A 15,336-nucleotide genomic window follows, 5' to 3' on the forward strand; every position below is an offset into this window, starting at 1 on the left:
CCTTCCCGCACACGCCCACAGCCCGCTTTCACCAGGGTTGGCACCGGCTGCCAGGATAACAAACCATGTGGGGAAGGGTGGAGGGTGGAGGTGAGAGGACGCACCTATGGCCATATGAACATGGGGAATAGCCGTCTTCGGTGTGCAATGGAACAGCTTCCCCCAGTGGAAGAAAAGGTATCGAAATTCAAGAATGCTTGGGACAGACAGAGAGGATCCTCAGCGGTGAGGGAGTGAGGGATAAAGCCTGGGATGGGCACAGAGGATCCTCAGCGGGGGGAGAGTGAGGGGTAAAGCCTGGGATGGGCACAGAGGATCCTCAGCGGAGGGAGAGTGAGGGGTAAAGCCTGGGATGGGCACAGAGGATCCTCAGCGGGGGGAGAGTGAGGGGTAAAGCCTGGGATGGGCACAGAGGATCCTCAGCGGTGGGGAAGCAAGGGGTAAAGCCTGGGATGGGCACAGAGGATCCTCAGCGGGGGGAGAGTGAGGGGTAAAGCCTGGGATGGGCACAGAGGATCCTCAGCGGGGGGAGAGTGAGGGATAAAGCCTGGGATGGGCACAGAGGATCCTCAGCGGTGGGGAAGCAAGGGGTAAAGCCTGGGATGGGCACAGAGGATCCTCAGCGGTGGGGAAGCAAGGGGTAAAGCCTGGGATGGGCACAGAGGATCCTCAGCGGGGGGAGAGTGAGGGATAAAGCCTGGGATGGGCACAGAGGATCCTCAGCGGGGGGAGAGTGAGGGGTAAAGCCTGGGATGGGCACAGAGGATCCTCAGCGGTGGGAGAGTGAGGGGTAAAGTCTGGGATGGGCACAGAGGATCCTCAGTGGTGGGGGAGTGAAGAGTAAAGTTTGGCATGGTCATAAAGAATGTTCATCATTGTGGGAGTGAGGGTAAGGTTTACAATATTAGAGAGGGTGGGGTGAATGGGGCAGTGACTGAATGGGCCTGGCATTCTTTTAGCTGCCTTGGTGGACTGCATTTCCAGTTTCCATTTTCACCGTCATCTCCTGTCTGTATGCTGCGTTTCAGTCATTTAAACTGTAAGAGCGCTGCTGGATGCTGTCATCAGTTACTATGGTTCTGATACACATTCTTTACATATATATATATATATATATAAAAACCAATAACTGAGTCCTGTATTGCTATATCTAAAAATATGATAAACCTGTATTTTGCCTAGAAAGCATTTTGGCCCCTGATTCTCCCTAGTGCAGCGCCCAGGCTACAATGAAACTATGGTCAGCATCTTCCTCTTGTAGTTGGATGGTTATTTCGTTTCTTGCTGACGGTGAGAGCCATGATGACACCTCAAGGGGAAAGGTTTGGTTTGGAGTTGGTGGGGTGAGGGCAGTATCTGTCCATGCAGTTTCCCACGCCGAAGGCTGCTTGCAGGGTCCACCTCCGCGCAGGCATCCAGCATAGATCAAGAGGGAAGGCAGCAGGGGTAGGAGAGGGTTTAGAGGGAGTTTAGCAGAGAGGGTGGGAGAGAGGCTTTGAGATTACAAGATGCAGATGCAGGAGAAGAGGGCGGAGCCTTCCCCTGTGCGGCTTTTACAGGGAGGCAACCACTGGATGTCCGAGTCCTGTTATAAAGCTCCTGCTGCATTCTCGTGGCAATGTAGTTGAAATTTGGATGATCCCATAGAAATCTGCATGCAGCCACTTCTGGGGTGAAAATTAGGGTCTCCCACTGCAAGCCGCCTCATCTGTCATTAGAGCTGCCAAAGGAGAGAAAAAATAAAGTTGCTATTTCCAGACTATATTTGGACAAACTGAGACATAGAATCAGTGACACACACACACAGAATCAGTGACAAAGCTGGGGATAAAGTGACTCCCCCGAGGTCGCGCACAGAGGAGCTGATGCAATACGGACACGCTAAAAACGTGCGTCCAAACTGGGCCCAGGCCTTTTTTTTTTTTTAACGTACGCACAATCACCTCTCCTGGGCGCCCGATGCAATAAGCAAATGAGCTGCCGTGCTAAAAAGGATGCGCTGGGGATAAATTGTGCGTCCCTTTCGCGTCCATGGCATTGGGCGCCCAGGGAGGGGGGATGTGGCTGTGCATGGGTTAGGAAAACAGGCACTCAAGTGACGAGCATCCATTTTTTTCCCGCTGCGGCTATTTTACCGGCCCAATATGCCCACACAATATACACGGCCTGGAGTGTGTATATTGTGCGCCCCAAAATAGTTTTTTTACGTTGAGACTTTTTTTTTTTTTTTTTGCATGGTGCTGCTTTCTGTGGTTCTTCCTTCTTAGTATCATGATGATACCAAGTAGAAGGAACCACAGAAAAGCATTTTTTTTTTTTAAGTTGAGCCCTTGACATGCAGGAAGCCTTACGCCTGCTCCAGAGCAGGGGTAAAATTTTACGGGTTAAAAAGTGCACCTTGGGTACACAGGGAATTTTTTTGTTTAGCAGGGTAATAGCTAATAGCCTCATTTGCATGCCATTTACATGTGATGAGTGCTATTAGCTATGCGCTTGTTTGGACGCACATTTTGGATGCGCTGATCCCCTTATTGTACTGGGGGCTGTGGACGCGCATCCAAAACACGCGTCCAACTGCTCGTTAGGCTGGGTGCTAGGCTGGGCGCACTCTATTTCATTGGCCTTAGAGAGTCAATGATAGAGTCATGGATTCAAATTAAGGCACAGGCAGATAAAGCGACTCTCCTGAGGAGAAATATGGAGAGTCAGTGACAAAGCCGGGCATTAAAGCTGAGGCAGAGGGAGATAAAGTGGCTCTCGAGAGGTCACGCACAGAGAGTCAGTGACCAAGCCGGGGATTAGAGCTGTGGCAGAGGGAGATAAAGTGGCTCTCCAGAGGTCACACACACAGAGTCAGTGACAGAGCTGGGGATTAGAACTGAGGCACTGGGAGATAAAGTGACTCCGAAAGGTCACACACACAGAGTCAGTGACAGAGCTGGGGATTAGAACTGAGGCACCGGGAGATAAAGTGACTCCGAAAGGTCACACACACAGAGTCAGTGACTGAGCTGGGGATTAGAACTGAGGCACCGGGAGATAAAGTGACTCCGAAAGGTCACACACACAGAATCAGTGACAGAGCTGGGGATTAGAACTGAGGCACTGGGAGATAAAGTGACTCCGAAAGGTCACACACACAGAGTCAGTGACAGAGCTGGGGATTAGAACTGAGGCACTGGGAGATAAAGTGACTCCCTGAGGTCATAGGCAGAGTCAGTGACAGAACCGGAGATTAGCATTCACTTGTTCTTGATGTTTAGCCACTGGGCACATACCTGCAACCCTGGCAGCCTCCCTGCCCTTCTTCTGCTCTCCATATAATTCAGTCGGCATCAATTAGGCAGACAGCAGTGAAATTTCAAAGGGTATAGATGCCTAACTTTGGGAGATGAGCACCTAAGTCAGCCCCTTTGAAAACTGTCCAGGACTGAGCACAAGGCTCCGGAATTCAAGTTCCTAAAATATGGGCACTGGATGTGGCATCAGAGAAGGGAAACAAGGGAGGCACCAGCAATGATTTTCAGTATAGAGAGGATCATTCATTCATTCATTGATTCATTGATTCATTCATTCATTCAGTATTTTTCTTTCTTGATTTTTCTGTACAGCACATAAGGCATGTTGACCAAGGTGGGTTATATCATACAAGTTTAAAATACAATAAAAACAACACAGATATTTTTAAAAATCTTATTAACAGGAACTAGCCTTCACTAAGCATTTTCCCCAGAATGGGAGAAAAGCCTCAATAAGAACGTAAGATATGCCATACTGGGTCAGACCAAGGGTCCATCAAGCCCAGCATCCTGTTTCCAACAGTGGCCAATCCAAGACAAAAAGTACTTGGCAAGTAGCCAAACATTAAATAGATCTCAAGCTACTATTGCTAATTAATTAATAGCAGTTTATGGATTTTTCCTCTAGGAACTTATCCAAACCTTTTTAAAACCCAATTACACTAACTGTCATAACCACATCCTCTGGCAGTGAATTCCAGAGGTTAGTTGTGCATTGAGTGGAAAATAATTTTCTCCGATTAGTTTTAAATGTGCTACTTGCTAACTTCATGGAGTGCCCTCTAGTCCTTCTGTTATCTGAGAGAGTAAATAACTGATTTACATTAACCTATTTAAGTCATATCCCCTCTCAGTTGTCTTTTTTCCAAGTTGAACAGCCCTAACTTCTTTAGCCCATTCCATCTTCTTTATCACTTTGGTTGCCCTTCTCTGAACTTTCTCCATCACAACTATATCTTTTTTGAGATGCGGCGACCAGAATTGTACACAGTATTCAAGGTGCGGTCTCACCATGACGTGATACAGAGGCATTATGACATTTTCCGTTTTATTCACCATTCCCTTTCTAATAATTCCCAACATTCTGTTTGCTTTTTTGACTGCCGCAGCACACTGAGCCGATGATTTCAATGTGTTATCCACTATGACGCCTAGATCTCTTTCCTTGGTGGTAGCTCCTAATGTGGAACCTACAGCAAGGGTTATTTTTCCCTATATGCATCACCTTGCACTTGTCCACATTAAATTTAATCTGCCATTTGGATGCCCAATCTTCCAGCCTCACAAAGTCCTCATGCAATTTATCACAATCCGCTGGAAATTTAACTACTCTGCATAATTTTGTATCATCTGCAAATTTGATCACCTCACTTGTCGTACCCCTTTCCAGATCATTTATAAATATATTGAAAAGCACCGGTCCAAGTACAGATCCCTGAGGCACTCCACTGTTTACCCTTTTCCACTGTGAAAGTCAAGCCCGTTGGCTCCAGAATCAAGGAAAAGTAATTGAAGGTCTAAACTTAGGCTCCTAATTTAAGAACTGAGTATTTTGTTTTTAACTTTCCCCTTAACAATTATTGATACTGCAGGTAGTGGCACCTTTATTATAATCCACTATAGACAGCAATCAAATGATGGGCAAACTGTACCTGAGCCGGCCTCCCCCAAGGCTTATGGCCTACACCTGCTCCACATCCAGGTCTCTACCTCATATAACCAGCCTTTTCTGCACCTGGGCCTTCTTCCCCTCTCCCTCCCACCCCCCACCTAGCCTCTTGACTTGCAAGTGTCTGCTCCCTCACAGCACTCTCTCCCCTGAAGGCCGAGGCATGGCTCTCAGCTCCAGCAAAGACAGCACCCCCAGCAGTCCCCTCTTTCTCTTCCTTCACTCCTGGCCCTGCATCTCTCTCTTTCTCTCCCCTTCCCCCCCCCCCCCTCACTGCTTGCCCAGGAGCCCCCACCCACTCCTTGCCCTGTATTCCCCTCTTGCTCCACAGGCTAATCCTGGCCCTGCATCTTTCTCTTTCTTTCCCTCCACCCCTTGTCCAGCAGCATCCATCCTCCCTCTCTCTCTCTCTCTTCCCCACCCCTTACCCAAAAGCATCCGCCTCTCAGCCTCCCATCCCCTGCCTAGCAGTTTCTCCCTTTCTCCTGCTCACCCCTGTTTGATGGCAGCCCTCCTCCCTCTGCCCAGAAGCTGCCCCTTCCCCCCACCTTCTATCCAGCAGCCCCCCCTCTCTCAATCACGCAGCAGTAGAAGCCCTGCCTCCCCTATAATCATCTGCCTGGTAGCAGCAGCCCCCTCTCCCCTCTCCCCCCAACCTTCTGCCCAGCAGTATGAGCAGCCCCCTCTCCTCCACTAACCATAGTCGCCCCCTCCCACCCCCATCCCTGTCTCCCAAACTCCTGCCCAGCAGCAGTGCCTTCTCTGGCTCTTCCCTTCTCCCCCTGACCACAGAGGCCCCTCCTATCCTTTCTCTATCTCCTCCATCCTACACTGCTCAGGCTACAATACTGCCAATCTTTGGGTAGTGGCAGCAGTAATAGCTGCAGGAGCTTGAAATGCAATCTGCACGGGGCCTGTGAGGCAGCACTCACTCACAGGCCTCGAGGCTGCCCTGACCCTTCTCTCACACAAGCTTATTCATTGAGGATATCCTGAAAGCCTGACCAGCTGGGGGGGGGGGGTCCCAGTACAGGTTTGTGAACAGCTGCCCTAGGTCCTTCAGGCCTATAAGCTCCCCCCACCCCCCGTCACCCAGAGATTTTGATAATTAAACTCAACCATCATTATGTCCCCATCATCATCCTTCACAGAACAATCACATATGAAAAGATAACACTGCAAATATTCCACCAAGCTCTAAAATACCAGTATATCTCCTATTGGAAACTGAGAACAAGCCGGACTGCTACAAATCCCTACGCAGAACCTACACACTAAGAGGATATGTAGTCCTGGGGGAATTCTGTTCTCCCCCTGCGCAGAATTGCCAAATTCTGTGCAGAAAATAGCACAGGAAACTTTGGCATGCCGCGAATGGAGCGCGTCCCGCGTCTGCCGCGGGATGCACTCCATTCGCAGCGAAGATGACGGCCCCATGTGCCCTCACGGCGAAGATGGAAGGTCCCAGTGAGAGAGAATGTGTGTGTGTGTGTGAGAGAGGGGGAGGGGAGGGTGAGAGAGAGCAGGAGGGTGTGAGAAAGAGTATGGGAGGTAAGAGAGCAGAGGCGGGGATGCTTGAGTGTGGGTTTTAGAGAGAGGGAGCCTATATGAGGAGATTGTGAAGGAGTGTGTATGTGTGTGAGAGATTGGGAGCTCGTGTATATGAAAAAGGGGATATGTGTGTGTGTGTGAGAGAGTGAAGGAGCCTGTATGAGGGTGTGTGTATGTGTACTAGAGAGAAGGAGCATGTGTGTGAGAGAGGGAGGTAGAGAGGGAGCCTGTGTGAGGGGCAGTACTGAGAACGGGGTCAAACTCTGGGACTGGCGATAGAGTGGAAGGGGTTGAGCCTAGAGGTGGAGGGGAGAGATACTGGCAGGTGGAAGAGTTGGGGCCTGAGAGGACAAAGTGGCAAGGGCAGTAGGGAGAGCGAGTGGAAGAGACACTCTTACAGTGAATTTCTAGGGAAATTCTGCTCAAAATATTTAAAATTCTGCATCTTTAAGTAATAACTTTTTTCTGTATTCATTTAAAATGTAATTACTTAAAGACTGTCATGTAAATTGTGTTATTTTGACCAATATAAAGTTTACAGAATTTTAAGTTTTTTTGCGCAGAATTCCCCCAGGAGTAGAAATGTCACCTTGGTCTCACACACAGAACAAAGATCCTTAGAAGCCAATATTCAGGGCTACTTAGCAGGATAAGTAGTGACTTATCTGGCTACATGGTGGCTGCTGAATATCTAATTGCGATCAGCTGTCAGTCGCCACTTAACTGGAGAAGTACTTATCTGGCTATGTAGTTAGTCAGATAACTTATAGAAGGGATATGGGCTGATCAGGGAGGAGCTATTTATCCTGTTAACTTAGTCAGATAAATGTCAATATTTGTACTTGTCTGATTAAGTTAATCAAATAAGTTAGAACTTCTCCATAGCAGGTCTAAAGTTAGCTGGCTATAACTTATCTGGCTAACTCAAACGTATCTGGGTATATTCTGAATATCCCTTCTAAGTTAGCTGGATAAGTTATATTGAAGTACTTTGAATATTGGGCCCTTAGCAAATAGACAATAAGGGATCACAAATTAGAAATAGAAATCCGCAGAGAAAAACTGAATTCTTTTTTTCTGCTATCCACTCCAGCTTTACCCCACCTCCTTCCTGTTCCCTGCAGACAGACAGGAGGAGAGGGGAGGAACAGAAAGATAGGAGGGGCTGGATTAGGGAGCAGTGCTCTCTTCTTTGCTGTGCACTGTGCTCTATTCCAGGCTCAGGGCCTCTCTCCTCCTGTTCCTTGCTGCTTCCTGGCACGGAAGGGGCTGGAGCAGGAAGCAAAAGACTGGGCTCTACTGCACTGGCCGGGGCTGGAGCAGGAAGCAAAGGACTGGGCTCTACTGCACTGGCCGGGGCTGGAGCAGGAAGCAAAGGACTGGGCTCTACTGCACTGGCCGGGGCTGGAGCAGGAAGCAAAGGACTGGGCTCTACTGCACTGGCCGGGGCTGGAGCAGGAAGCAAAGGACTGGGCTCTACTGCACTGGCCGTTAGAGTCATCAGTCAGAGCTCTCTGTGCTCATGCAGTGAGCCCTCTGCCCTGCCCATAGGTAAACGTGGTCCTGGTGATGATGCCCCCCCCTTGGGCCTGACACCCAGGGCAACCACCCCCTTACCCCTTCCTATTCGTGGCACTGATTGGTGCCCCCAGCATCACACTGATCCGGCAAGCGATCTCTTGAGAATCACATTGCATTTGTGCCCTTCTGGCACAGCATAGGGGGTCAGCCCCTAAGTCCGTGGACATGGTAGCCTCCGGGGATTTGCTCTCTGAGCCAGCTGGCTAGCCTGAATTATCTATCATGCCACCAGCTTTAGGATAGGCCAACCTATTTGGGAAACCCCACTAGCTATTCCCCCACTATTATCCAAACTGGCTTAGGTATTCTGCCCTCCCCCAACTATGACATACAACCCTAACCTAAACTGAACCTTCGCCTTACTACCTATCCTATCTAACAAACTCTGACATACCCCAAGTGGGTGGGCAGGTGATCAACAGTGAAGACCTTGGTGAGCCACGTAATCTTCCTTCTTTGTAAGGCTGTGGCCTGACTTACAGCCTTGACGCTGGCATGTTCCCTGGGGCTCCCGCGATTCTCACCGAGGGAACGGTCTCACTGGAGCTCACAATGCTGGGAACGCCTTGTAAAGGGGGTTAGGAGGAAGAGGAAGGGAGAAGGGAGCAGGGGGCACGAGAAGGGGCAAGCAGGAGAAACCCAGAGTACGTCCATGTTAAAATTGCCCCCATCGAGGATTCAGGATCTCCTGTTTCTATACTGTGACATAGGCGAGGGTGACCTACGTAATCCTCCTAACCCTCCCAAAGCTACAGCACTGGGGAGCGATGGGACAGTTGGCCTTCAGCCAGTTCGCAGACACCTTTTTTGCCACAGTAGAATTCTTTCGTTTGCTTTTTACTTCACTTTTATTGAGAATTTTATAGTGTCACATTGTACCTGTGATGTATTATGAACCATTTTTCAGTTTTACAAACACATATATGTATCACAATGCCCCCCCAGTGCCCTCTGGATCTTTTAACAGCATGTTAAATTCACAAACGGATCTCACCAACCCCCTCAAAGGACCCTTCCCCACCCTTGGCTAATCTTTCTCGTTTCCTACTATCCCCGCACGCCCCCCCCCCCCCCCCCCCCCCGAATTGCTTTCCGCATAAAATAAGGAAGATGTCCCAAGTTTCGTGATATTTCAGTATTATTTCTGCCCTAGGTGCCATCGGTTTTTCCATGGACGTTCTATCCCAGATCCCAACAAAGCAATCATTCTCGCTTGGGGCAGTATTCCTGAATGTATCGCTCTCACGCACCCTCCCCAGAACCAGCATGGAAAATTAATGTGTGTGGGGGTTTTTTGTTGTTTTTTTTTCCCTTCGATCCCTCTGCAGTAGATGGCAGGTCGTTCCAAAACGCCTGACTTTTATATCACTGGCATGCCATCTGCTCAGCAGCAGCCAGGTGCACAGCTCTCCCTCCTGCTGCAGGCGCCGCCCCCTCCGTTGGGTTTGTCACTCTCCAGAACTGGCCGGCTTCTCAGCTGGATCTGGATCTCAAGTAAAGGGCACCCAACCAACATGTAAGAGGAGCATGGGGATGGACAAAGGGAGGCTCGTTCATCCGGGCTGGACCTTCTCTCTTTCCCCCCTGCCCTCCATGGGCCTGGTTCTGCTTCTCCCACCGTGAGGGCGGGTTTTACCCTGAGTAAACAAGACTGTCTGAAAATCGCTGGCCTTGTGCACAGGTAAAGGTGGGTGCACGGGATCAGCAGGTGGGGGAGGGGGGCAGAGGCAGTGACAGATCGGGGACGGCGTCAGCGGGCGCGGTTTTGCGTTGTCAGATCCATGCGCGTTGCTTGTCGGGGGGGGGGGGGGGGGGGAAAGTATCTGCAGAAAAAGGAACCAATCTCTGCGGCTTTACTTCTTCACCAAGCTGTTTGGTTTTGTTTTTTTTCCAAAATATTTTTTACTAAAGCATACAATATCCTTTAACAGCAATCTGTTGAAACCCTCATCAGAGTGTAGTATCTACAGTTCAGCAAAACAGAACATTAAAGACAACGGTTTTGCAAGGGAAAGCACACACACACATTCCCCTTTGCTCACTGGTGCAAAATCCACAGGGAAAAAGTAAACAGGGACTTTGCACCAGTGTGCAGAGTTTTTAAAATTGCACCTTCTGTGCCCTTTCTGTCTCTTACATAGAAAGATGTAATAAAAATCAGAGACAGACAGGGCTGGAAGAGCCCACAGGTGCTCATCTAGAATGAGAGAGGGAGAGAGAACTGGAAGGGATTGCAGGGGATCGTCTAGAATCAGAGACAGACAGGGCTGGAAGAGACTGCCAGGGGTCATCTGGAACAGGGATGGGCAAAGCTGGTGGCCCGTTTCTAAAAGGGCAGACCGTTCTGTGGGAGGTTTCTCCTTGGGAGCTGTGATGCAGGAGAAGGGGGTGGCTTCTCCTCAGAACATACTGACCTGACCGGCAGCAAGGACATGACTTTGGTTGGCCTGCAATCAGGGCCAGCAAAATGCTTTTGTGGTTGGGGGCGGAGGGACAAGCCAACCAATTCCCAACCCCTCCCTCTGACCTCCTGCCCCTCCCCCACCGGTCTCTTTCTCCCCCACACCTCTCTCTCTCTCTCTCTCTTGTCCTGCCACCCCCATCACTGTGTTCCTCTACCTACACCCTCTCTCCTGTCCTCTCCTCCTCTCCCATACCTCCCTCTCTCTCCCTCACCCCTTCCTCCTCTCTCTTCCCCTTACCCAGAGTGATCAGCAGCAGAGAGTCCTTGTGCCTCAGCCTCCTCCTCCTCTGCTGCCTGGCCCCGACGGCTGCTTTGAACTGTGCAGCTGCACAGATCTCATGAGGTTGAAAGCAAGTGTCGGGGGCCCCGAGCTGCGGAGATAGAGGAATGCAGCCCATGCATCCCAGCTCTCCTCTTCCTATAGCCAGTACAGCTACTGTCTGCCCAGCCCAGTCCCGGATTTCCTGCGGCGATTCTGCAGAAAGGGCCAGATTTTGGTGGGGCCCCGGGGTGCTGTGGCTCACCCCATCCCAACACCCATGCCACAGATGTCACAGCTTCCTGCAGACGGGAGACAGTGATGTCATCACTGTGGGCTGGGACACAAGCGCTGACATGCATCACCCCTAAATGTATAATCAGCCAAGACAGGCTTGGAAGGGACCACAAGGGGGGTCAGCCAGTCCAGTCACTGCCTTTGAAGGCAGGATCCACCATACCTAACCCATCCCAGACAGATGTGTCTCCAGCCTGCTCTGGTAAACCTCCGGTGACTGGGGTCCCGCCAGCTTGCTGTGTAATGCTTTCCAGCTCCCGAAAGTCTCTGTGATTTAAGCTCTTATAATAAGTTATTTTGGATGCCCTTTTCTGCATATACTTTGTTGCAAAGTGTCCCGGCTTAGGGTGCTCTATAAATGCCGAAATAGAAATAGTAGGGCGGGCCGGGTGGCTCAGTGAAAGGCCGCATGCTGCTTTTCAGGGATCCAGGAGGGAGGAGGAGCTTCAGTCACTGTGCGGTGCTGACACCTGGTGGACAGACTTAGGACCCGTTGGGGCATGGACCCTGGCCCAGGACTATTGCCGCAATGGGTGGGCTGAGGGTGGAGGGAATAAACCATTACAGAAAAAAAAACCCCCCAAAAAAATGCCAGGGTAATTGCGAATGAAGACTTTATGGCATCAGATCCGAGCCCTGGTTCTGACTGAGCTGGAAGCCCAGGAAGAAACCGCCTGGTCAAAAAACCCAGTTATCAGAGTACTAACATTTTCTATTAAATTCATACAAAGTCATGCAAGCCAACTTAGCGTGTCAGGACTCTGGGTCCCTCTGATGCAGACCATGCTGCTCCTTTCAGCAGCAGAGGATACAGCAATGCCATCAAACTTCCCCTTCTTGCAAATTTTTTTTTTTTTTAAATAGAACAGAAGCCAAACATTTCCAGACATTGGGCTGTCTGATTCACTCCTAACTGGAATAACGCTGGCTCCTCACAGTGACCTTCAGAGGGCACCGTGCCCTCCCATACTAACCCCCTTCCTTGGAGTCAGAACCTTACATGAGCGGCAGGAAGTGCATGCTCAGAGGTGAAACCAGCTCTGACCCAGGCCGACTCTGATAAGAGTCATCCGACACTGGTTTGCCTGACCGCTCCCATCCCACTGTATTTTGAGGGTTTTGTCTCAATTTGATCTGTCGTAATTCTGGTTTTCTACAGCAAAGCTTGCTTCATACCCCCCCCCCCCCAGTAACTTTCAGAGCGTTCAGTTAATGTCATTTGTATTTCTGCCACAGAGAGTAAAGCACCCTGGCACCCTGGGCTCCCACTTTTCAGTTGCCCTCAAGCCCCCAACACTTAGAATTGTTGTCAGTTTCTTTACCTTAGCTTTCTATTTAAAAAAAAATAAATGTAATCCGGAGCAGTTCAGTTCTTTTCAGCTGAAATCTCTATGAGGTCAGAACATACTGTGATGTCACTGAGCATTTTTAAAGCTGCCCTGTCATTGGTTACTAGTCATAATCATACAAAAGTTTCTCTGCCAAAGAAGGAAACTAGGCAGCATGAAACATTCACACGTCTGCTTGTTTGGGGGGATGGGGCCGTTTCCTCCTGCTCCTTTGGGTCTCCAGCTCACTCGGAACTGGGGCTGGGATCCAGTGCCATAAGCCTTTGTTCTCAACTATCCAAGGATTTTTTTCCCCCTTCTTTAATATATCCTCCCCTTACTTCAGTCATTGCAGTGAGGGTCCTGGGCCGGGGGCCATGAGTCAGGGCTCTTTCCAAGACCCTGTGATCATGGGCCTTGAATCCGGCCACTAGATGTCATGCTTAGGCGATGTAGCAGAAGAAATGGATGTGTGCTACGAAGCTTATGCAATGACCATGACTCCCTCCCTTGGGGAGTCTGTGTGCACTATCTCCACAGCATCCTCTTCCCGGGCCAACCCAGGGAATGGAAATCCTGAGCCAAAAATCAAACCCAGGTACCTCTGCATGGCAGTGATCAGCACTGCCACGGAGCTGGCCCTTCTCTGTTTTTTTTAATATGAAAAGACTACAAGTCCCAGGATGCTGCTGGGTGGAAACACAATAAACCCAGAAGTGGATCAGCTGCTCCAGCAGTCACACTGCATGGACACGAGAGGGTTCTTCTAGTTTTCTTGGCTCTTCACTGCTGTTTCTTTCCTTTGGTTAAGTTTTCTCATGACCTTTATCCCACCTGATGCCTCTGTCCTGCCGCCTGACATTCTGAAGGGAAGGGACCCATTGTGTTTGTGAAAACTCACACAGAGCGTTATCATCTTCTCTAGAAAATTCCGAGGCTGGTCCAATGAAAGATGCCACAGAATCTGCTTCTCTCCGGGACCTGATATGGGTGCCCAAGTGCAGCTTGCAACTTTTCAAACAATGCTTTGAATCGGTCACTTGAGACTAGATCTTTCTTGTAAATGTGGCCAGCAGAAATGGAGTTGATTACATTAGAGTAGGTAGTCTAGTAAGGCAGTACACTAGCCTTTCCACTTTAGCAATATAGGTTCTGATCCTACCGAGCAATGTAGCTTAAGATCCTAACTTGTGTTCAAAGTTAACTGAGTGGTTTGGCAGGCTCACTACTGGAATAGCAAGGGGTGCTGCAGAGCAGGACTGAGTTGCACTAGCAGAATTACATATGTGTATCTGGGTCTCAGTACGGAAATAGCAGGAGTGTGCTGTATGGCAGGATTGAGGTGTATTGGCAGTGCTGTGTATGTGTGTGTGTGTGGGGGGGTGTGTCTCAGAGATGAAATAGCAGAGTAATTCTCATTTATTATATATATATATATATATATATATATATACAAATATATAGTAGGGGGTGCTGCAGGACAGGTTAGAGATACATTGGCAGAGCTGTGTGTGGATGTCTCAGCAGGGAGAAATCTAGGGATCATACCATGTGTTCTTTTGTCAACTTTAATGACAAACTGAAGAGTAGCAAATCATCTGGACCAGATGGTTTACATCCCAGAGTTCTGAAAGAACTAAAAATGTAAATTGTAGTTCTGTTACTAGCAATTTGTAACCTATCAGTAAAATCATCTATTGTACCTGAAGATTAGAGGGTGGCCAATGTGAAACTAATATTTAAAAAGGGCTCCAAGGATGATCTGGAAAACTATAGACTGGTGAGCCTCTAGAAACTATTCTAAAGAATAAAATTACAAAATATATAGAAAGGTATGGTTTAATGGGACACAGCCAGTGATGATTTACACAAAGAAAGTCTTGCCTCACCAATCTGCTGTTTGTTTGTTTGTTTTTTTAAAAGGTTAATAAACGTGTGGATAATGGTGATCCAGTGAATACAGTGTATTTAGATTTTCAGAAGCCATTTGACAAAATCTTGCATGAGAGACTCCTGAGAAAAATAGAAAGTCATGGGATAGGAGGCAATGTCCTATTGTGGTTTGCAAAGTGGTTAAAAGATGGGAACCAGAGAGTAGAGGGACTAAATAGTCAGATTTCTCAGTGGAGCAAGGTAAAGAGTGGAGTGCCTCAGGGGTCTGTACTGGGACTGATGCTTTTTAATTTATTTATAAATGATCTGGCAAAGGGAATGATGAGTGAGGTGATCAAATCTGCAGATAATATTAAATTATTATGATTGGTGAAATCACAAACAGGTTGTGAGAAAGAGGAAGAAAAAGCTTGCGAGGCTGGGAAACTGGGCATACAAATGGCAGATTCAATTTATTGTGGACAGTGCAAAGTGATGCACATAGGGAGAAGTAATCCACACTATAGTTACACGATATTAGGTTCCATATTAAGAATTGCAACTCAGGAAAAGGATCTGGGGGTATCAGTGTGGGCAATACTTTGAAATCCTCGGCTTAGTGTGCGGTCGTGATCAAAAAAGTAAACAGAATGTTAGGAATTATTAGGAAAGGAATGGAAAATAAAATGGAGAATGTCGTAACACCTCTGAGTCGTTCCATGATGAGACTGCAACTAGAGTACTGTATGCAATTCTGATCACTACATCTCAAAAAAGATATAGCTGAACTGGAAAAGGTATAGAGAAGGGTGTCTAAAATTATAAAGGGGATGGAGTGTCTACCCTATGAGGAAAGTCTAAAGCGGTTAGGGCTGTTCAGCTTGAAGAAGAGATGACTGAGGGGGGATATGATAGAGGACTATAAAATAATGAGTGGAATAGAACAGGTGAATGTGAATTGGTTATTTATTCTTTCAAATAATACAAACCTAGGGGACACTCCATGAAGTTAGCAA

At 48.5% G+C, this 15,336-nt stretch overlaps 1 protein-coding gene across 4 annotated transcripts in view; it reads left to right on the forward strand.

Annotated features, from left to right (window-relative positions):
- Window positions 1-15,336, forward strand: part of FLNA (filamin A) — a 159,452-nt gene that overhangs the window by 662 nt on the left and 143,454 nt on the right. The window lies entirely within an intron of this gene.

The sequence above is a fragment of the Rhinatrema bivittatum genome, chromosome 1 (genome assembly GCF_901001135.1).
Source record: "Rhinatrema bivittatum chromosome 1, aRhiBiv1.1, whole genome shotgun sequence".
NCBI classification, from domain to species: domain Eukaryota; kingdom Metazoa; phylum Chordata; class Amphibia; order Gymnophiona; family Rhinatrematidae; genus Rhinatrema; species Rhinatrema bivittatum.